Here is a 22,122-nt window from a genome sequence, read left to right on the forward strand (position 1 = left end):
GGTGGCCCATGGGGCCCTGGGGTGGGGGAGGCTGGAAAAAAATTACGGGTACAATGACTGGTGTTCCCAGGGATTGGAGTTTCAGTGGAGGTGTGGTGGGTGAAATAGAATAAAGTAATGTGATGTAATTTATTTTAAGCTAATTTGAATTTAGCTTAATTTAACTTTTATTTAATTTGATTGTAGTTTAGTTTAAGCTAAGTAGATACGTTTTTCGGTAGAATAGTAAGTAGTTTATTATTAGTAGTATTGCGATATGACACTGTTGTACTACCTCTATCTTTTAGTATTTTGTTTTTTTTAATATATAGTTGCTTTTATAAAAGAGTTGAAAGAGTTTTAAATAAAAATATTTATACAATAAAGGAAGAGGTGTTGTGCGTCTTAAAAAGTATTAAGGTAGATAAATCCCCAGGTTCTGATGGAATCTATCCCAGAATATTGAGGGAGGCAAGAGTACAAATTGCTGGAGCATTAACAGATATCTTTGTATCCTCTTTGGCCACAGGTGTGGTTCCAGAGAATTGTAAAATAGCCAATGTTATTCCATTGTTTAAGAAGTGTAGCAGGGAAAATCAAAAAAATTGCAGGCCTGTGAGCGTCACGTTGGTGATAGGAAAACTATTTGTAAAAACTCTCAACGACAAGATCTACATGCATTTGGAAGCAAATAGACTTATTAGTGATATGGCTTTGTGCAGGGGAAGTCAAGCCTCACTAACTTGATCGAGTTTTTTGAAGAGGTGACAAAGATGATTGATGAGGGAAAAGCAGTTGATGTCAACATGGACTTCAGTAAAGCCTTTGACAAAGTCCCTCATGGCAGACTGGTATAAAAGCTGAAGTCACATGGTATCAGGGGTGAGCTGGCAAGATGGATTCAGAACTGGATCAGTCATTGAAGACAGAGGGTAGCAGTGGAAGGATGCTTTTTGGAATGGAGGGTTGTGACTAGTGGTTTACCGGTGGATCAATGCTGGACTTCTACTGTTCGTGGTCTACATAAATGATTTAGAGGAAAGCATAGCTGGTCTAATTAGTAAATCTGTGTATGCTACAAAGATTGGTGGAGTTGCAGATAGTGAGGAGTATTATCAGAGGATACAGGCAGGATATGGATCAATTAGAGGCATGGACAGAAGAATAGCAGATGGAGTTTAATCCGGACAAATGTGAGGTGATCCATTTGCAAGGTCAAGTACAGATGGAAGTTATGCTGTGAATGCCAGAACCCTTCGGATATGCAAAGGGATTTGGGTGTGCAGGTCTGCCAAATCACTGAAGGTGGCAGCGGAGGTGGATAAGGTAGTAAAGAAAGGCCTATGGCATGCTTGCCTTCATTGGAAGGGGCATTAAATATAAGGATAGGCAAGTTATGCTGCAGTTTTATAGAACTTTAGTTAGGTCACACTTGGAATATTGCGTACATTCTGGTCACCACTGCTTTGGAGAGGGTACAGAAAGGGTTTACCAGGATGTTTCCTGGTATGGGAGATTTTAGAAATGATGAAATGTTGGATCGACTAGGTTTATTTTCACTGGAAACACAGAAAGTTGAGGGGCGACCTGATAGAAGTTTGTAAGATTGTGAATGGTATGGATAGAATGTAAAGTTTTTCCAAGGTTTCAATTGGTGGAAACAGACAGAATTGCAGCACTTAAGAAACTGTAATTGAAGATAATTTTAGTATGAAGGGGAAAATGTGTCGGTGCAGGCTTGGAGGGTTGAAAGGCCTGTTCCTGTGCTGTATTGCTCTTTGTAAATCAGGAAGAATCTGCACATGCATCAGTCCATGGCAGCATTGGTGAAAGTTACCATTATACAGTCCTTGCTGAAAATGTGTTGCTGGAAAAGCGCAGCAGGTCAAGCAGCATCCAAGGAACAGGAGAATCGACGTTTCGGGCATAAGCCCTTCTTCAGGAATGCCCGAAACGTCGATTCTCTTGTTCCTTAGATGCTGCCTGACCTGCTGCGCTTTTCCAGCAACACATTTTCAGCTCTGATCTCCAGCATCTGCAGCCCTCACTTTCTCTCGAAGATTATACAGTCCTTGTCAGGTCAAAGACCCATCTTCACACAGAGAACAAATTAAATCACATTGAATGACATGATCATCATGCTAACTAGTATAGACTCAGACAGATATAGCATCTCAAAGCTTGACATTAGGTGGTTTTGGGCCATCAGCTGCAGCAACATTTGCATTCATTGTGACCTGTCTTATTTATCATTCTTCCTTTACCACCAAGCCATGGGACTAATCCTAATTTAATAAAGAGTTCAGGAGAGCATGCCAGGAGCATCATCTATCAAATCCCAAAAAAAATGAGTGATGAATACACAACACAGAACTACGTGTATTAGGCAACAAAAGAAGCATGTGATAGACTGGATTAAGAGATCATACATGACCCTGGATCAGATTAAAGCACTGCAGGTTAAGAAAAAGCAAGTTTTAGCCTGCTAATCTCAAGATAATAAAGAAAGATACATTTTCAATTGGGATTACTATTGTCCAAGAGGTTTGAGGTTCTTTCAGCTTGTTTGGATGAGAGCAAGGACTGCAGAGTGGAAGAACTAATTAACCATTACACTGTGATACCGGATTCCTGATGAAGAGCTTATGTTTGAACCGTTAACTTTCCTGATGCTGCCTGACTGGCTATGTTTTTTCCAGCACCACATGTTTTGACTCTGATCTCCAGCATCTGCAGTCTTTACTTTCTCTCTCTGTGATAAAGGAAGCCATTCAAGTGGAAGAAGCAAAAAGTGATATAACGATAGTCAAAAACAACAGGGAGGAAGATTATCACTGTTCACCTTAGCAAAGGACAAGATTCCAGAAGGCATATGTTGCAAGCGTAATGCCAGAGTTCAGGACATCTGCTTAGGGATGGAGAGGAACATTCAATGAGAGTGGGAGGATCAGTCATTCTGATCCATACAGGTAGGACAAAGAAAGGGATTCTGAATATTGAAGGGTACGTATCATTTAGGAAGAATGGGAAGTTTGCAAAAGGTGAAGGAGTGGCTCCTAATTAGGGATGGTATTAGCACAATAGAGCAGAATAACAAGTACAGGAAACCAGGATGCAGAGTGGCTTGAGCAGAGATGAGACATGAAAAATGATAAGTCACTTGTAGGAGTGGTGTACAGGTTCCCTAGAAGTAATTATATGTGAAGATGAAGTATAAAGGAAAGAATGGGAGCTTGTCAAAATGATATGGTGATAATCATGGTAGACTTTATTCTACTCATAGAAAGAATCAGATGGACCAAAGTTTGGATGAAGAATTCATAAAATGATTTCAGGACAATTTCTTAGAACACCAATGGAAAGCAGACTACATTAGATTTGGTCTTGCACAATGAGTTAGTATTAATGAATGACCTCAGTGAAGGTGCCCACAGGTAGCAGTATCCACAATGTGATTAAATAAAAAATTTAGTTTGAGGTAGAGTGAATTCAAAACTAGTGTTTAAAATAAGGGCAATAATAAGGACATGAAAGTAGAGCTTACTAGGTTAAGAGATAGGATAATAGCAATAAAATGTCAAACATTTGGGGAATTTCAGAAATCACAAGGTAGATAAATTCCAATAAGAGGGCAGCCTACTATCTGGGGTTAACTGAAAAGACTAAAAGTCATATCAAACTTAAAGAGAAACATTTAAGAATGCAAAGATTGGCTGTTGATCTGGAGAAAATATTTTTTAAAAATCAAAAAATGACCAAAATATCGAGGGGAAAAATTAGATAAGAGAAAGCTAGATTCAAATATAAAAATAGATAAAGAAGAGTTTTTAGAGATACATTAAAAAGAGTTAACAACGTGATCATTAGTCCTATGCAGTGTATGTCTGGGGTATTAATACTAGAAAATAAGGAACCAGCAGATTAATAAAAATTTTGCATCAATCTTCACAGTAGAGGAGACAAATGTTGCCCTAGAAATGCCTGCAAATCAGGATATGGAAGCAGGGAGGAACACAATAACTCACCAGACAAGTAGAGTCATAGAGATGTACAGCATGGAAACAGACCCTTCGGTCCAACCTGTCCATGCTGACCAGATATCCCAACCCAATCTAGTCCCACCTGCCAGCGCCCGGCCCATATCCCTCTAAACCCTTCCTATTCATATACGCATCCAAATGCCTCTTAAATGTTGCAATTGTACCAGCCTCCACCACATCATCTGGCAGCAAATTCCATACACGTACCATCCTCTGCGTGAAAAAGTTGCCCCTTAGTTCTTTTTTATATCTTTCCCCTCTCACCCTAAACCTACGCCCTCTCGTTCTGGACTCCCCAATCCCAGGGAAAAGACTTTGCCTATTTATCATATCCATGCCCCTCATAATTTTGTAAACCTCTATAAGGTCACCCCTCAGCCTCCGCGCTCCAGGGAAAACAGCCCCAGCCTGTTCAGCCTCTCCCTATAGCTCAGATCCTCCAACCCTGGCAACATCCTTGTAAATCTTTTCTGAACCCTTTCAAGTTTCACAACATCTTTCCGATAGGAAGGAGACCAGTATTGCACGCAATATTTCAACAGCAGCTAACCAATGTCCTGTACAGTCGCAACATGACCTCCCAACTCTTGTACTCAATACTCTGACCAATAACGGAAAGCATACCAAACACCTTCTTCACTCTCTATCTACCTGCGACTCCACTTTCAAGGAGTTATGAACCTGCACTCCAAGGTCTCTTTGTTCAGCAACACTCCCTAGGACCTTACCATTAAGTATATAAGTCCTGCTAAGATTTGCTTTCCCAAAATGCAGCACCTCGCATTTATCTGAATTAAACTCTATCTGCCACTTCTGAGCCCATTGGCCCATCTGGTCCAGATCCTGTTGTAATCTGAGGTAACCCTCTTCGCTGTCCACTACACCTCCAATTTTGGTGTCATCTGCAAACTTACTAACTGTACCTCTTATGCTCGCATCCAAATCATTTATGTAAATGACAAAAAGTAGAGGGCCCAGCACTGATCCTTATGGCACTCCACTGGTCACAGGCCTCCAGTCTGAAAAACAACCCTCCCCCACCAAATGGCTAGTTCTTCCTGTATTCCATGAGATCTAACCTTGCTAATCAGTCTCCCATGGGGAACCTTGTCGAACACCTTACTGAAGTCCATATAGATCACATCTACTGCTCTGCCCTCATCAATCTTCTTTGTTACTTCTTCAAAAAACTCAATCAAGTTTGTGAGACATGATTTCCCACGCACAAAGCCATGTTGACTATCCCGAATCAGTCCTTGCCTTTCCAAATACATGTACATCCTGTCCCTCAGGATTCCCTCCAACAACGTGCCCACCACTGAGATCAGGCTCACCGGTCTATAGTTTCCTGGCTTGTCTTTACCGCCCTTCCTAAACAGTGGCACCACGTTTGCCAACCTCCAGTCTTCCGGCACCTCACCTGTGACTATCGTGATACAAAAAGCTCAGCAAGAGGCCCAGAAATCACTTCTCTAGCTTCCCACAGAGTTCTCGGATACACCAGATCAGGTCCTGGGGAGAAGTTATTACTACTGACAATATAGCAGTGCATTTGGAAAAGTTTAAGTGAAGCAGGCAAAATCAATATGGTTTAATGAAAGGGAAATCATGTTTAACCAATTCATTGAACTCTGAAAATTAACATTTGCTGTAGATAGATAAAATTGGCAGATGCACGATACCGGAATATCCTCTTGTGGAAGAGTTTAAAAGTAGGGGGATTTTTGTTTAAAAAGAAATGGGGTTACACATTTAAAATGAGATAAATTTTATGAAAGGTCATGAGCTTTTGGAACTCTCTCCCTCAGACGCAGTAGAAGCAGACCCCTTGATATTTTTAAAACCGAAATTGATACACAGGGTTTACCATTTATAAGACACACTGCTTCAAATTACCAAGGCTCTTTTGAAGCAGCTTTCAACCCCACAACCTCTATAACCTGGAATGACAACAGCAGATGCATGTTGTTATGGACCAGGCCAGACCCTTTCAAAACATTTCAAGAAAGTAGCCTGGATCCTAATTTTGCTGGTTGTTTTAAGCAGGTATAGATGGATATTCCAGGAGTGATGCAGTTCATCTCACCACTTAATTTTAAACAAAACAGAATTTATTTGCAAATTTATAGAATGAAACACAAACAAAAGAGAGCAGATTGTAGAATACCACCCTATCACAAAACCCAACAGATTATCCCAGCTTAATAACGCTGTTCCAAATACTTGCAACCATCCCCATAAACACCCCTTGGCAAAAAAGAAGAAAAAGATCAAACACAGATTCTTACAGAGTGATGTCAGAGAGAGAGGATCAACGTGGTCCAGCAGCTTCACAACTGACTGCTTGCTAAAACCAAACCAAACCAAAGGAGCGCTGAGTTGGGAGATCTGGCCACTCCTCTTTCATTGTACAAGTGTATTTTTTTAAACTTGAAAGAGTTTTGTCTGAGAAAGTATCTGTTAGATATAATCAAATTGGGTATAAAACCCTTCAAACTGGACACCCCAGAACCTGTGTCTTCATGACCACGCTGAAAAGAATTCCAAGAACAACATAATCTTGTTAAAGGTGCAGCATCATCACAGTGGGAACACCACTATCTGCAGGTTCCCCTCTAAGCTGCACACAATTCCTGCTTGTAAGTATTGTCAGTATTCCTTCAGTCACTGGGTCAAAATCCGAAAACACATTTCTATCAGAGCACTGTTGTTGTACCAATACCACATGGACTACAACGCTTCAAGAAGGCAGCTCACCACCTTAGTATGTAATGCTCACATCCTATTAATACTGGGGTATTAATACTGGAAAATAAGGAGTCAGCAGATGCATTAAAACTTTACTTCAATCTTCGCAGTCGAGGAGACAAATGATGCCCTAGAAACGCCTGCAAATCAGGATATGAAAGTAGGGAGGAACACAATAACTCGCCAGAGAAATAGTCCTGATGTTTGAAGTTATTACTAATGACAATATAGCAGTGCATTTGGAAAAGTTCAAGTGAAGCTTGAAGAGGTTCTTTAGGAAGCATTGCTGTGATATAAAATACGGACTATGAATCATTATCAGCTAACTTAAAAATCTTGCATTTCAATTTGAAAGAAAACCGATAAAAAATGAACGGGGACACTTTGAAATGCCTGACAAAATCACCTGACCAGAAGGTATTCAGCTCAACAGGAATTTACAACAATCTCTAAATAACATGCCTGAAACTGTTTCACATTCAAAGTTTGGGAGAAGATTTGTAGCTCGGGTGCTCATTGTTCTGTTTCTGTTCGCCGAGTTGGAAATTTGTGTTACAGAATTTTCGTCCCCTGTCTAGGTGACATCCTCAGTGCTTGAGAGCCTCCTGTGAAGCGCTTCTGTGATGTTTCCTCCGGCATTTATAATGACTTGTATCTGCTGCTTCCGGTTGTCAGTTCCAGCTGTCCGCTGCAGTGGTCGGTATATTGGGTCCAGGTCGATGTGATTATTGATTGAATCTGTGGATGAGTGCCATGCCTCTAGGAATTCCCTGGCTGTTCTCTGTTTGGCTTGTCCTATAATAGTAGTGTTGTCCCAGTCGAACTCATGTTGCCTGTCATCTGAGTGTGTGGCTACTAAGGATAGCTGGTCATGTCGTTTCGTGGCTAGTTGGTGTTCATGGATGCGGATCGTTAGCTGTCTTCCTGTTTGTCCTATGTAGTGTTTTGTGCAGTCCTTGCATGGGATTTTGTACTGTTTGTTAATTTTCACAGATGCACTGATGTCCAGCGATACACAAATTCAAACAGCTGCAACACCTTTTACACTGATGAGACACATACTGTGTCGAATTGATATTCTATGTACTTCATTGGAAAATTATGAGAATTGGCTACATTTCTACTTTAATAGATTTCACTTTTAAAAGTAATGTGTTTAATGCAACTGGGACCCATCTCATTCATTGCAGTCATAAATCTCATGCTGGCATATACATAAAATTAAGATTGTGGACCATTACTTCCATCATAACAATGTGGGTAAATGTAAAACTAAACATCAGAACAGGAGGAGGTAATTCATTTAGATCGTGGTTGAGCAGCAATATGACACCATCTACCCATCGTGGTTCCAACAACCCCTTTCAAATTCTTTGTCAAACCAAAGTCTAAACTCCATTTGAAAATTTGCAATTGAACTGACCCGAATGAAAATAGGCTACTCAGAATCCTCAAGTCCATTCCAACATTCAGTAAGGTTGTGGCCGATCTCCTTGTTCTGAACCCCACATTCCTATCAACCCCAATTACCTTTAAGTCCATCATCTAACAACCTGTGTGAAGAGCTGATTTCTAACAGTCAGCCTGAATACTGCTCCTCGGATGCTGCCTGAACTGCTGTGCTCTTCCAGCACCACCAATCCAGTCAGCCTGAATAGCCTAGTTTATATGGTTATAGCTTCTTGTACAGCAAATTATTGGGATTGAAGGCAGCCAAATCCCCAAGGCCTGATGACCTACATCTTAGGATCTTAAACGAAGTGACGGCAGGGACAGTGGATCCATTGTTTATAATATCCAAAGTTCCCTGGATGCAGGAATGTTCCAGTGCATTGAAAAAGCCCTGAAGAAGGGCTTATGCCCGAAACGTCGATTTTCCTGTTCCCTGGATGCTGCCTGACCTGCTGCGCTTTTTCAGCAACACATTTTCAGCTCTGATCTCTAGCATCTGCAGACCTCACTTTCTCCTGTGAATATAGTAGACCATGTACAAGTATTGGTACAAGTGACAGATGAATTAATCATACAGTAAAGAGGTCCTTCAAATAATCGAATTAGATTAGATTCCCTACAGTGTGGAAACAGGCCATTTGGCCAACAAGTCCACACTGACCCTCCGAAGAGTAATCCACCAGACCTATTTCCATACATTTACTCCTGACTAATGCACCTAACACAATGGGCAATTTAACATGGTCAATTCACCTGACCTGCACATCATTGGATTGAAACTGGAACACCCGGAGGACACACACACAGACACACGGAGAATATGCAAACTCCACACAGACAGTCACCGGAGGCTGGAATTGAACCGGGTTCCCTGGCCTGTGAGGCAGCAGTGCTAACCATTGAACCACTGTGCCACCCTAGTTAGTACCACCAAAAATACACCACACCTACACTCGACCCACTTTCCCACGCAAGGCCCATAATTCCAAATGGTACAACACTTCAAATGTTCATCCAAATACTTTTTAAAGGTTGTGAGGTTTCCTGTCTGAGTCACCTTCGAGATAGTGCATTCCAGACCCTCCATCACATTCTGACTGAAAAAGATTTTCCTAAATTCCCCTCTAAACCTCCTACCTACCATTATAAAAGTGAGCTTCCACATTCTTTACCCTTTAACTAAGATAATAGCTGCTCTCTATTCACGCTGTCCATGCCCTGCATAAATCTTACACACCACCTTGAGGCATCCCTCAACCTTCTCTGCTCCAAAAAAAAACCTGAGCTTATCTTGTCTTTCTTGATAGCTGAGATGTTCTTTCCCAGGCAACATCCTGGTCAATCTTCTCCGCATCCCTTCCAGTGCAAACACATCCTTCTTAAAATGTAGTGATCACAGCAGCACAATGCTCCAACTATAACCCAACCAAACTTTTGTACAACTCCAATCCTTTGTCTGAACTTACTAATGAAACTTTCTTCCACCTTTGCAGCTGGTGAGACATTCAACCTTCTTTGGCTATTCGACCACAGAGGACATGCAGGACCTCACTTTCTCTGGCATCCCAATCATGCTGCCATGAGCACTCCTGCTCTTATAAGCTCTGTCTTGAATGATGAAAACAAGCAAATGCCTTAACAAATATCCATATTACAGAGGAGGTGGTGCTGGATGTCCTAAAATGCATAAAGGTGGATAAATCCCAAGGACCTGAGCAGGTGTACCCTAGAACTCTATGGGAAGCTAGGGAAGTGATTACTAGGTCCCTTGCGGAGATATTTATATCGTTGATAGTCACAGGTGAGGTGCCAGAAGACTGGAGACTGGCTAACATGGTGCCACTATTTAAGAAAGGTGGTAAGGAAAAGCCAGGGAACTATAGACCATTGAGCCTGACATTTGTGGTGGGCAAGTTATTGGAAGAAATCCTGAGGGACAGGATGTACATGTATTTGGAAAGGCAAGGACTGATTAGGAATAGTCAACATGGCTTTGTGCATGGGAAATCATGTCTCACAAACATGATTGAGGTTTTTGAAGAAGTAACAAAGAGGATTGATGAGAGCAGAGCAGTGGACGTGAACTATATGGCTTCAGTAAGGTATTCGACAATGTTTCTCATGATAGCCTGCTTAGCAAGGTTAGATCTCATGGAATACAGGGAGAACTAGCCATTTGGATACAGAACTGCTCGAAGGTAGAAGCAGAGGGTGGTGGTGGAGGGTTACCTTTCAAACTGGAGGCCTGTGACCAGTGGAGTGCCACAAGGATCGGTGCTGGATCCACTGCTTTTAAACATCAGTAGTATAGTTAGTAATTTTGCAATGACACTACAATTGGAGGTGTAGCAGACAGCGAAGACAGTTAACATCAGTGTACGATGAGATCTTGATCAGATGAGCTCATGGGCCGAGGAGTGGCAAATGGAGTTTAATTTAGATAAACGGAAGGTGCTGGATTTTGGATTGCAAATCATAGCAGGACTTATACACTAATGGTAAGGTCCGAGGGTGTGTTGCTGAATAAAGAGACTTTGGAGTGCAGGTTCATAGCTCCTTGAAAGTGGAGTCGCAGGTAGATAGGATAGTGAAGGTGGTGTTTGGTATGCTTTCCTTTATTGGTCAGAGCATTGAGCATAGATGTTAGGAGGTAATGTTTTGGCTACACAGGACATTGGTTAAGCCACTTTTGGAATATTGTGTGCAATACTGGTCTCTCTCCTATCAGAAAGATGTTGTGACACTTGAAAGGATTCAGAAAAGATTTACAAGGATGTTGCCAGGTTGGAAGGTTTGAGTTATACGGAGAGGCTGAATAGGCTGTCTTTCCTGGAGCATTGGAGACTATGGGGTGACGTTATAGAGGTTTATAAAATCATGAGGGGCATGGATAGGGTAAATAGACAAGCTCTTTTCCCTCTGGTGGGACAGTCCAGAACTAGAAGGCATAGATTTAGGGTGAGAGGGGAAAGACTTAAAAGGGACCTAAAGGGCAAGTATTTCACGCAAAAGGAGATGCGTGTATTGATTGAGTTCTCAGAGGAAGTGGTGGAGGCTGGTACAATTACAACATTTAAAAGGCATCTGAATGGGTATACGAATAGGAAGGGTTTAGAGGGATATGAGTCAAGATTAGAGTGGTGCTGGAAAAGCACAGCAGGTCAGGCAACATCCGAGGAGCAGGAAAATTGATGTTATGGGCAGGAGCCCTTCATCAGGACCCTCTATTTTCCTGCTCCTCCGATGCTGCCTGACCTGCTGTGCATTTCCAGCACCACTTTAATCTTGACTCTAATCTCCAGCATCTGCAGTCCTCACTTTCACCTTAAAGGGATATAGACAAAGTGCTGGCAAATGGGACAAGATCAATTTAGGATATCTGGTCAACATGGATGAGTTGGATCGAAGGGTCTGTTTTCGTGCTGTACATCTTCAGGGCAGGACTTGTACTGTTAATGGTAAGACCTTGGGTAATATTATTGAACAGAGATACCTAGGGGTTCGGGTACACAAATCCTTGAAAGTTGCATCACAGGTAGACAGGGTGGTTCAGAAGCGTTTAGCACACTTGCCTTTCATTGCTTAGACCACTGAGTGTAGAATTTCGGACATCATGTTAAGGTTGTACAGGATGCTGATCAGGCCACTTTTGGAGTATTGTGTACAGTTTTGGTCACCCTACTATAGGAAGGATGTTATTAAATTAGAGAGGGTTCAGAAAAGATTTATCAGAATATTACTGGAATGGAAGGTTTGGATTAAAAGAATAGGCTGGAAAGGATCGGACTTTTTTAATGAAAGCTTAGGAAGTTGAGGGTGACCTTATAGAATTTTAGATAAGATCAATAGCAAGGGTCTTCTCCCTCGAATGGAGGGAGTTCAAAACTAGATGGCATATTTTTAAGTTGAAAGGAGAAAGATTTAAAAAGGACTTGAGGGACAACATTTTTTAAAACAGACATTAGTTCATATGTGGAATGAACTGCCAAAGAAAGTGGTGGATGTGGGTGCAGTTAGAATATTTAAAAGATATTTGGATAAGCACATGAATAGGAAAGATTTGGAAGGATATAGGTGAAGCACAGGCAAGTGGGACTAGTTGGACCAAAGGGTCTGATTCCATGCTGCATGATTCGGACTGCAGAAATGGATAAGCTGAAAGAGGAATTGGAAAGTGGCACACGATAAGGCAGTGGTGATTAGCAAAGGTCTTTTCCCTAGGGAGGGTAAGTTCAAAACCTAGGGGCACATTTTTAAAAGGTGAGAGGAGAAAGATTTAAAAGGGACACAAGGGATGTCTTCCATGCAGAGGGTGATTTGTGTGGAATGTACTGACAAAGGAAGTGGTAGGCACAGGTACAGTCACAACATTTAAAAGACATTTGGATATGTACATGAATAGGAAAGGTTTAGAAGGATATGGGCCAAATGCAGGCAAGTGGGACTAGTTTAGTTTGGGAAACTTGGGTCAGCGTGGAAAGTTGGACCAAAGGGTATCTTTCCATGCTGTATGACTTCGTGACTCTAATGATACTCAAAGGTTGAGCTTCCACAGTCTTCTGTGGTAGAGAACTCGAAAGATTTACAACCCTGAGTTTAAAAATTCTCCTCACTTCAGACCTATGCAGCATCCTCCTTATTACTAAATTGTGCTCCCTAGCTCTAGAATCCCCAACCAGGGATACACAAAAGTGACAGTCAATTCTTTACCAGTAAGCTTCCACAAACAACAATAATTATATAGTCTTTTTGTTGATGCTTCATTAAAATGGGATGGATTATAAATGATAACACGCCTTCCCTTAGGGAACCAAGGTTGTTTGATAGAGTTGTGATACTGAACAGCCCTGGTATAAATGAATAGCAAAACAAAGGATGCAATATTTAGCTGACCCTTTTCCTATCTTGAAGACATGCCATCAACCGATGTTTAGGTCACCATGGGTGGCATACTGGCTCAGTGGTTAGCACTGCTACCCCACAGCACCAGGGACCTGAGTTCAATTCCAGCCTCGGGCGACTGTCTGTGTGGAGTTTGCACATTCTCCCAGTGTCTGCGTGGGTTTCCTCCGGGTGCTCTGGTTTCCTCCCACGTCCAAAGATGTGCAGGCCAGGTGAATTGGGCATGCTAAATTGCCCGTAGTGTTAGGTGCATTAGTCAGAGGGAAATAGGTCTGATTGGGTTACTCTGCGGAGGGTCAGTGTGGACTGGTTGGGCCGAAGGGCCTGTTTCCACACTGCAAGGAATCTAATCTAATCGTGTAACCACGCCACCATTAAGGCTCATCATCTATCCCTTTGGAACACTTTTTGGGAATTATAATTCAAACAAAAATTACCTCATAAATGATAGAACATAGAAAAATACAGTGCAGTACAGGCCCTTTGGCCCTCGATGTTGCGCCGATCCAAGCCCACCTAACCTACACTAGCCCACTATCCTCCATATGCCTATCTAATGCCTGTTTAAATGCCCATAAAGAGTGAGAGTCCACCACTGCTACTGGCAGGGCATTCCATGAACTCACGCAGCCTTTCCTCATACGATCTTCCTACCATAGCAGGCAACATCCTGGTAAACCTCCTCTGCACCCGTTCTAGTGCCTCCACATCCTTCCTATAGTATGGCGACCAAACCTGCACACAATACTCCAGATGCGGCCGCACCAGAGTCTTATACAACTGCAACATGACCTCAGGGCTCCGGAACTCAATTCCTCTACCAATAAAAGCCAGTACGCCATATGCCTTCTTCACCGCACTATTTACCTGGGATTGCTGTTGCTGTTGTTCATCATTCTGATAACAGGCTAACATCTCTGCACTCTATATCTCGCATTAACATTCACGATGAGCAACAAGTCTGTTATCAGCACAACAGCAAATGCATGGGACAAGCTTGTCACTTTTATGCAACTAAATCCATCTCCTTTAAATAGGCCCATAAACTTGATACCTGCACTTCTTCAGTCTACAATTCTATAAGATTATAAGAAAGCACAATTCTATAAGATTATAAGAAAGCCTCTTTCTTAGAAGATCATTTGTAAAACATGCCTAATGAAGAACTATAATTAACAAAGACCATGTAATGCTGCACAATGTATCAAAACACAAATCAGAGGACATAGAGATTATGGTTACTTAGCAACACAAGTGCTGCACCCAATTCTGTTCACTGAGGTATACAGATGAAATGCAGATAAGATGAAGACAGGAGAGGGTTGGATATATCAGCCTTCAAAAGAAGGCATCCAGTGGTAATCTTATAGTATCTTTTCAATTTGCTTAAAATCTATGTTGCTTCAAGTAATATTGCAACAGTAGAACTGTGACGAATCCTCAGCAGTGCTCTTTGTAAGATAGATTTCCTGCCAATGTTTTTTTAAGGTTGGGATCTACAAGGCCTTCTTGGTCAAGTATGGTAAAGGAGAACCATGAGGTAATCTAATGGGAAGATGCTCTTATTCTAAGCAAGACATGGTCTATTGCATTATGGCAATCAGGCACAAGTTACATCGTCCGTCATATCAATGTTTAAAATACTATAAGGGAGATGTAGATGGTAACTTTAACATGCCTGGTCAATCCTTTCAGAGCTTAACCCCTATACAACAGGACAAACTAATGAAAGTAGCATTTAGGATTGATTTTAGGAACTCTTTTCATATAAACTGATACATTTTGTAATAGATTTCCAAGATTAGTGGAAGTGAAAATCCTGGAGTCTTTAATGAATCCTAAGATGAAAATGGAACGCTAGAGATGAAAAGATTTATCTGGACAACTGAAATAGGCTGGATTGTTTTACTCGTTTGCAATTTCTTGCAGTTTTGCAAAGCTAGTTAAGACATTTCGATTGATGGTTTAGGACTGAAAAATGTAATATCCAAATATTTCACATAGGTGGCATCAGGTAAAAGCAGACTCCATTGCAAAGTGAGCATTCTTTCAGTTTTCCAGCTATTTCTGAAGATTCATTCCTAACGTTTGCAATATGACTATACTATTAGCAAAATAATTGGTTGAGTAGGTTGGGCCTGTACACATTGCAGTTTAGAAGAATTTGAGATAATCTTATTCAAGCAGACTAGATTCTTAGAGAAATTGACAGATAAATTCAGTAACGTTGTTTCCCCTTATGGGAGAGTCTAGAACCAGAAGGCATAATCTCAGAGTATCACTAAAACAGAGATAAGGAGGAACTTCTCCACTCAGAGTAATGAATCTGTGAAAACGTAATGGACTTTTTACTGCAGGAAATTGTGAACAGCAGAGTCTGACCAATGTTCAAGGCCAAGATAGATTTTTCATCAGTAAAGGAATCAAGGGCTATAGCAAAAAATAATGTTGAGGGTCAGATCAGACATAATTGTATTGAATGGCAGAGCAGACTTGAGCCGAATGGGTCTACTTCTGCGTAGTCCAATGGCTTTGTATTGAAGATAATGCTATTGGGCAGGGTAGAAAAGGCCCAGTGGTTAGCATTGCTGCCTCACAGCGCCTGTAGACCCGGGTTCAATTCCCGACTCAGGCGACTGACTGTGTGGAGTTTGCACATTCTCCCCGTGTCTGCATGGGTTTCCTCCGGGTGCTCCGGTTTCCTCCCACAGTCCAAAGATGTGCGGGTCAGGTGAATTGGCCATGCTAAATTGCCCGTAGTGTTAGGTTAAAGGGGTAAAGGTAGGGGTATGGGTGGGTTGCGCTTCGGCGGGTCGGTGTGGACTTGTTGGGCCGAAGGGCCTGTTTCCACACTGTAAGTAATCTAATCTACATGCACAAGCTACCAACTATCAAAAGTATCAATCTTAGTTAAATGCTAGCACTCTGACCTCTGTGTGGACAAGTCAAGTCTTGTACGTTCAAGTCTTGAAAATTGAACACAGAACCTCGGCTGACACTTCAGTGCAACATAGAGCATGCTAAAATGGTTAGGGATGCTGTCCTTTGGGTGGGATATTAAAACTAGACTTCAGGACTCTATCATCTCAGGTAAGTGATCCCATGACACCATTTGAGAAACAGCAGAGAACTTTTTAAATCCTAAATAATAGTTCTCTCTAATCCAGATTATTTGATCATTACCACACTGCTGTTTGTGGGTTTTGCTTTTCTTCCTCCTTCCAAAACAAAACTATACTTTATTCATAAAATTTGTAAAAATACATCACAAAACATTTCAACTCAAATATTACAGAATCTGAAATAAAATTAAATTTGGCCCCAAATGTTATTTTACACATTATATCCTTAATAATGTTAAGATTTAACAAATTAACTTTCCACATCAGATATACAGACTGAGGACAAAAACATTTAAAATAGGAAATTAAAGAAATTGCAATAGACTTTTCTTTCCCCCTCTATAAACCATGTTCCATTCTGGGACACTTCAATGCATTTTCAATCCTTTATTCAAAATATATATTTATTTTAAGAAACACAGCTTTTTTATCATCCCTTGTGTGTGTTATAACTGAAAGGTTTTAGACAGTAACCTCTCAACATTGCACCTCTGTAGTGACTGCCAGGAGTTTTAGTAGGCGTTTAGCACTTTGGAACATACCAGTCTGCAACACGGTCTTCTTTCTTTGGATGACGAGCAAGTTTTGTGCAATTATCTTTCACCAAGTAGATAGCCCTCCAAGTGGATATGATATTTGTCTCACAGTGCCTCCTTAAGAACAGCATATACAGCACACAATTCTGCACCATGAAGTTGCTCAGAATGAACCTTACAATTGCATCTTTCTCCAGACATCCTTTAAAAAGGGTCAAAAAGTGTGGTGCTGGAAAAGCACAGCTGGTCAGGCAGCATCTGAGGAGCAGGAGAGTTGACGTTTTAAGCATAAGCTCTTCATCAGAAATGTAGGAAAGGGGGCTGAGAGATAAATGGGAGGGGTGGGGCTGGGGAGGCAGCTAGGAATGCGATAGGTAGACAAAGGTGGGCAGTGATGTTGATGGGTCAGAGCCGAGGATGGAGCAGATAGGCGGGAAAGAAAGGCACATTCCTCAAGGGAGGTGAACGACAACACTTTCTTCACCACAGTCATCTAGAGGGAGATGTGTGGTGGGGCTTATGGAAGAATATCTCACCTGACAGTTAAGGGGACAAAGGATATTTGGCCCAGTTCGCAAAAACGTTCGCTCTTGCTTTCATTTACCAATGCTCCTGAGACTACTTCAAACTGGTCGTCAATGCCAACTAGTCTGGACAGCAACAGCGGATTTGAGCTCAGCTATTATGATCTCAGCTGATGACAATACTGTCAAGTTAAATCCTAGAGTGAGACCTGGATTTATAAACTATAAAGTTTTAATTTTGCAGTGGGGTTACCAGGGTGCTTACTCACACAAGGCTGTTGCCAACGTTCTCTAACAGAAGAACAAAAGTTTATTACAAAACAGAAACAAATAAAACCTTATACAGATAAGACAGTTAAGCTATATATTACTATTATCAGCAAATATATACAATACATTTCCAGCAATAACCTTTGCAGATATTTCCAGTGAAGAATCACTCCTATCGTAACTATAGTTTCTTACATAACTGACTTTCTCCAGCTTTAATGATTTAGGAGACTTCTTTCCAGTTCTGACAACTTTGATTCCTTTTTGTCTTCAACAGCCAGACTTTACAAACTCTCACAATGTGGAGGTTTTAAAAACTAACAACCTGCCCTGCTAGGATGAAATTGTTCCTTTGACCTTAAACTACTAGTGGACCCTGACCACTTGTTTTCTCTTATGTTGTAAAACTCAGCAAAGTAAAATCCAATTAACACCACACGCTTGTCACCTGGAATATGTTTTGTTGGAAAATATATATTTAGTTCACTGTTCCAAATAAGTTTATGACCTCTCAAAAAAGCTACCTTCATAGAATTGAAATCAAAAACCGATTTGTCTCTTCTTTAAAATTTAAAATGCCAAATGATGTTACCTTATACACCTTTATCACAATGGTGACTTAAGCCACATATAAGGCAGCTTTGATCTGATCACTCCAATACCAGAGATAGCTCTAACCCACAACTTTTCCCCCACATCTTTCTTGATGAACTACAGCAAAAAGACAGGATGGAGAGAACGGCAACCCTACCTGACTCCTGATTTAAATCAGGAAGCTTTCTGATTCCCACCCATTGATCAAGACTTATGTTATTGATGTTTGTGTAGTGTACTTGTATCCAACTGCAGATTCACTCCCCAAATCCCATTTTGAGCTTTACTGTGCATTAAAAAGGACTCTAGTGCTTTAATCAGACTGCCCAGAGTTAACAGATTGTTAACAACCTCACCCACATACTAAGACCAGTCTGTGAGCTTCACTTAATAAAGACCAACATAAAGGATTTCCTCAAAATGGTAAACTGCAACAACTTTACCAAGTCTTCTTTCTTCAGACTGCTGATCAGAGCTCCCTTTGTGTACTATACTCTGGTAGAAGATTCGTGATTTTGTCTCACTGCTCTGTCAAGAAGAATGAAGGGCGAATTTAACTGTTTATTTCTTCTTAGGCCAGAGGAGAATGTTTCTTTGTTTAAACATTTATTCGTCCACGAGAGATGAACATATCCAAAATTAGCATACAGCTTAAATTGGCTGGCAGTATATTTTACTGTTTCCATTAGAAATGTGGAGGTGGCTTCAGGACTTCTACATTCAAATGAGATGCCACTTGCTGTACATTGAACCAGCTCCAATGGAGAATCATTCTGAAAAAGACACATTATAGTGACGAATTCCAACACTTCCACATTAAATACAAATGTAAATTCATGCCTCACAAATACCACATCCACAAATTATATATAGAGGGAAAGTATAGAATATGAGCCCCAAGTAGCGGCCCATCTTCGTTTCACCAATTATTTGTTCTACATTACAACACTGGCTAAATTTCAAAAGTACTTAGTTAATTGGAGTCATAGAGATGTACATCATGGAAACAGGCCGTTCAGTGGATAAATCTGCTGGTCGTAACCAGACATATCCAAGAACACTGCAAGAGGCTGGAGAAGAAATTGCAGTGGCCTTGGCTGATATTTTTGTATCATCGTTAGCCACAGGTGAGGTCCCAGAAGACTAGAGGGTAGCAAATGTTGTGCCTTATTCAAGAGGGCTGCAAAGAAAAACCTGAGAACTACAGACCAATAAGCCGAAAATGCATAGGAGGTAAGTTACTTGAGGAGATTCTGAGAGATCAGATATACATGCATTTGGAAAGACAGGAATTGATTAGGATTAGTCAGCATGGCTTTTTGCGTGGGAGATTATGCCTCACAAATTTGTTAGAGTTCTTGGATAAAGTGACCAGGAAGGTTGACGAGGGCAGGGTGGTAGACGTAGTCTATATGGATTTCAGTAAGGCCTTTGATAAGGTTTCACATGGTATGCTGCTCTAGAAGGTTAGATCGTATGGAATCAGGGGGAGCTGGCAAATTGGATACACAATTGGCTTGATGGTAGGAAGCAGAGGATAATAGTAGAAAGATGCTTGTCAGACAGGAGACCTGTGACTAGCAGAGTGCCTCAGGGTCGGTGCTGGACCATTACTGTTTGTTATCTATTTCAATGATTTTGATGAAAATGTACATTTCACGATTAGTAAGTTTGCAGATGACCCTAAAATAAGAGGTATCATGGACAGTGAGGAAGGTTATCAGAAATTGTAGCAGGGCCTTGATCAGCTGGGGAAGTGGGCCAAGAAATGGCAAATGGAATTTAATACATGTGTGTGGTCTTGCATTTTGGAAAGTCAAATCAAGGGAGGAGTTTCATGGTGAATGGTAGGACCTTAAGGAGTGTAGTGGAACACATGGACCTCCCTTTTAACTGCCAAAAGTCTGGCACGGTCAGTAATCTCAAGTACCAACAGGTGATAGGTCATTACAACTGTTTTGATCATCAGTCAGCTTTCCAATAAATCACTTTGACACATGGTTGTCTTTTCAATACCAACGGTCACTCTTACAGCTCCCCGCCGAGATAGTGGCCTCATCAAAGGAGAAAAACACATGCAATATGGGTTTACATTGACAGTTATCACAATAAATAGTCAGGGATTCATAAATTAATAAGTAGCCACAGATACAAGGTTTTAATAAAGTATATAAAGTATGTGATAATGCTGTTCCTTTAACAAGGTTAGGTTGTTCTGGTTTTCTTTTTCCAGAGGAGCTGTAAACACATAGATTCCAATGTGTCTGGTTTGTATGGGTTTTAGGGCAAATTTGATTATAGCTAACAGGCAAAAGGGTTTCAAGTTTAAAAAAAACTTGTATAATGAAAAGGGAATGTCCAATTGGCCGAGCTCAGCTTTTTCCCCGGTTTGGTTTGGCTTTAGCAACCAGTCAGTTTTGGAGACTGCTGGTCAAAGAAACAACTCCATGCTGAAAATCCCTTTCTCCTACATCTCTCCTCTAAGAACCGGTGTTTAATTTTACATTTTTTGCCAAAGGGGTATTTATGGGGATGTTGCAAGTATTTTGAAAAGCATCATTAAGTTGCAATAGTTTTTAAATAGTTATGTTATTCTAAATCCAGTTTTCTTTTGATCATGTGTAAATAAATTCTGTTTTGTTTAAAACTGAGTGTTTGAGCCAGCTGCATCACTCCTGGAATATCGACTTTAAAATAACTAGAAAAGTTAGGGTCTGGGCTACCTTCTTGAAATGTTTTGAGTGGGTCTGGCCTGGTCCAATACAGACTGGGGGTCTTTGCGGGATTTGTTGCACAGCTCAAAATTGGGATTAGGGTTGTTGGACTCAAAGGCAGCGAGTGGTAGGTGTTAGTGATGTTGATTTCAATTGAATTAAACAGTGCTTGGGATAGCAATGGCTCTATCAGTCACTAAGTGCTTTCTGGAGGTGGTAGTAGTGACTTTGGGGGCTTTACAAAAGGTGAACAGGAAAAAGCTGCTGGAATTGGTAGTCAAGCTGGAGTTGGAGCTGCCTCCTTCTGTGGGGAAGGGAGATAATTACTGCAATAGCTCAGCATTTAAATTTGCTGGAAAATCCATCAGAATCTTTAAAGATACTTAAAATTCAATTGAGAATGAAGCACTAGATTCCTACAGGCCTTTCCATTTTGCAATATCATAGCTAAAAGAATTGTCGAGGAGTTACTTAAAGTTTTCACGAGATACGGACTACCCACAGAGATACAATCAGATCAAGGGTCAAATTTCACATCAAAATTATTCAAAGAAGTTATGGACAGCTTTGGAGTAAAACAATTCAAATCTACTGCATGCCATCCAGAATTACAGGGAGCGCTAGAAAGGTGACAACAGACATTTAAGACCCGTTGAAATTCCATGATCAAGACCATACAGATGATTGGGATAAATGAATTCAGTTTGTACTACGTGCCATCAGAAATGCAGCAAATGAAACAACCAAATTCAGTCCATTTGAATTATTATTTGGGCATGAAGTGAGAGCACTGCTAAAATTGATTAAGGAGAAATTAGTAAGTCATAATTCAAAGACCACACATTTGGACTATGTGTCAGATTTTAGAGAATGGTTAAATAGAGCAGCGGAGTTGGTGAGACAGCATTTAAAAGTATCACAGCATACAATGAAACAGGAAAGAAACAAGAAATGAAAAACTCACAATTTTGCTATCAGAGATAAGGTGTCAATGTTATTTCCAGTGATAGGTGAACCTTTAAAAGCAACACTTAGTGGACATTATCAAGTTGAAAAGAAATTGAGTGAGGTGAACTGTTTGATAAGGACTCCAGACCCACAGAGTGGGTCATGTGAATATGCTCAAAAGATATTTTGACAGGGAACAAAAGCAAAAGGAGACTGTGTTACTGGATACAACGCAGAGTGAAGAAGTAAGTTCAGAGCATACCGAATTGGACATTCCTCAAATTAAATTGGAC

At 40.8% G+C, this 22,122-nt stretch overlaps 1 long non-coding RNA gene across 1 annotated transcript in view; it reads right to left on the reverse strand.

The window, feature by feature from the left end:
• Positions 1-22,122, reverse strand: part of LOC122565189 — a 37,555-nt gene that overhangs the window by 8,199 nt on the left and 7,234 nt on the right. Inside the window, exon 2 of the long non-coding RNA XR_006316105.1 lies at positions 18,611-18,940. This is a non-coding gene — a long non-coding RNA (uncharacterized LOC122565189). The remainder of the gene's footprint in view (positions 1-18,610; positions 18,941-22,122) is intronic.

This window comes from Chiloscyllium plagiosum, chromosome 31 (genome assembly GCF_004010195.1).
Source record: "Chiloscyllium plagiosum isolate BGI_BamShark_2017 chromosome 31, ASM401019v2, whole genome shotgun sequence".
Taxonomy (NCBI): Eukaryota; Metazoa; Chordata; class Chondrichthyes; order Orectolobiformes; family Hemiscylliidae; genus Chiloscyllium; species Chiloscyllium plagiosum.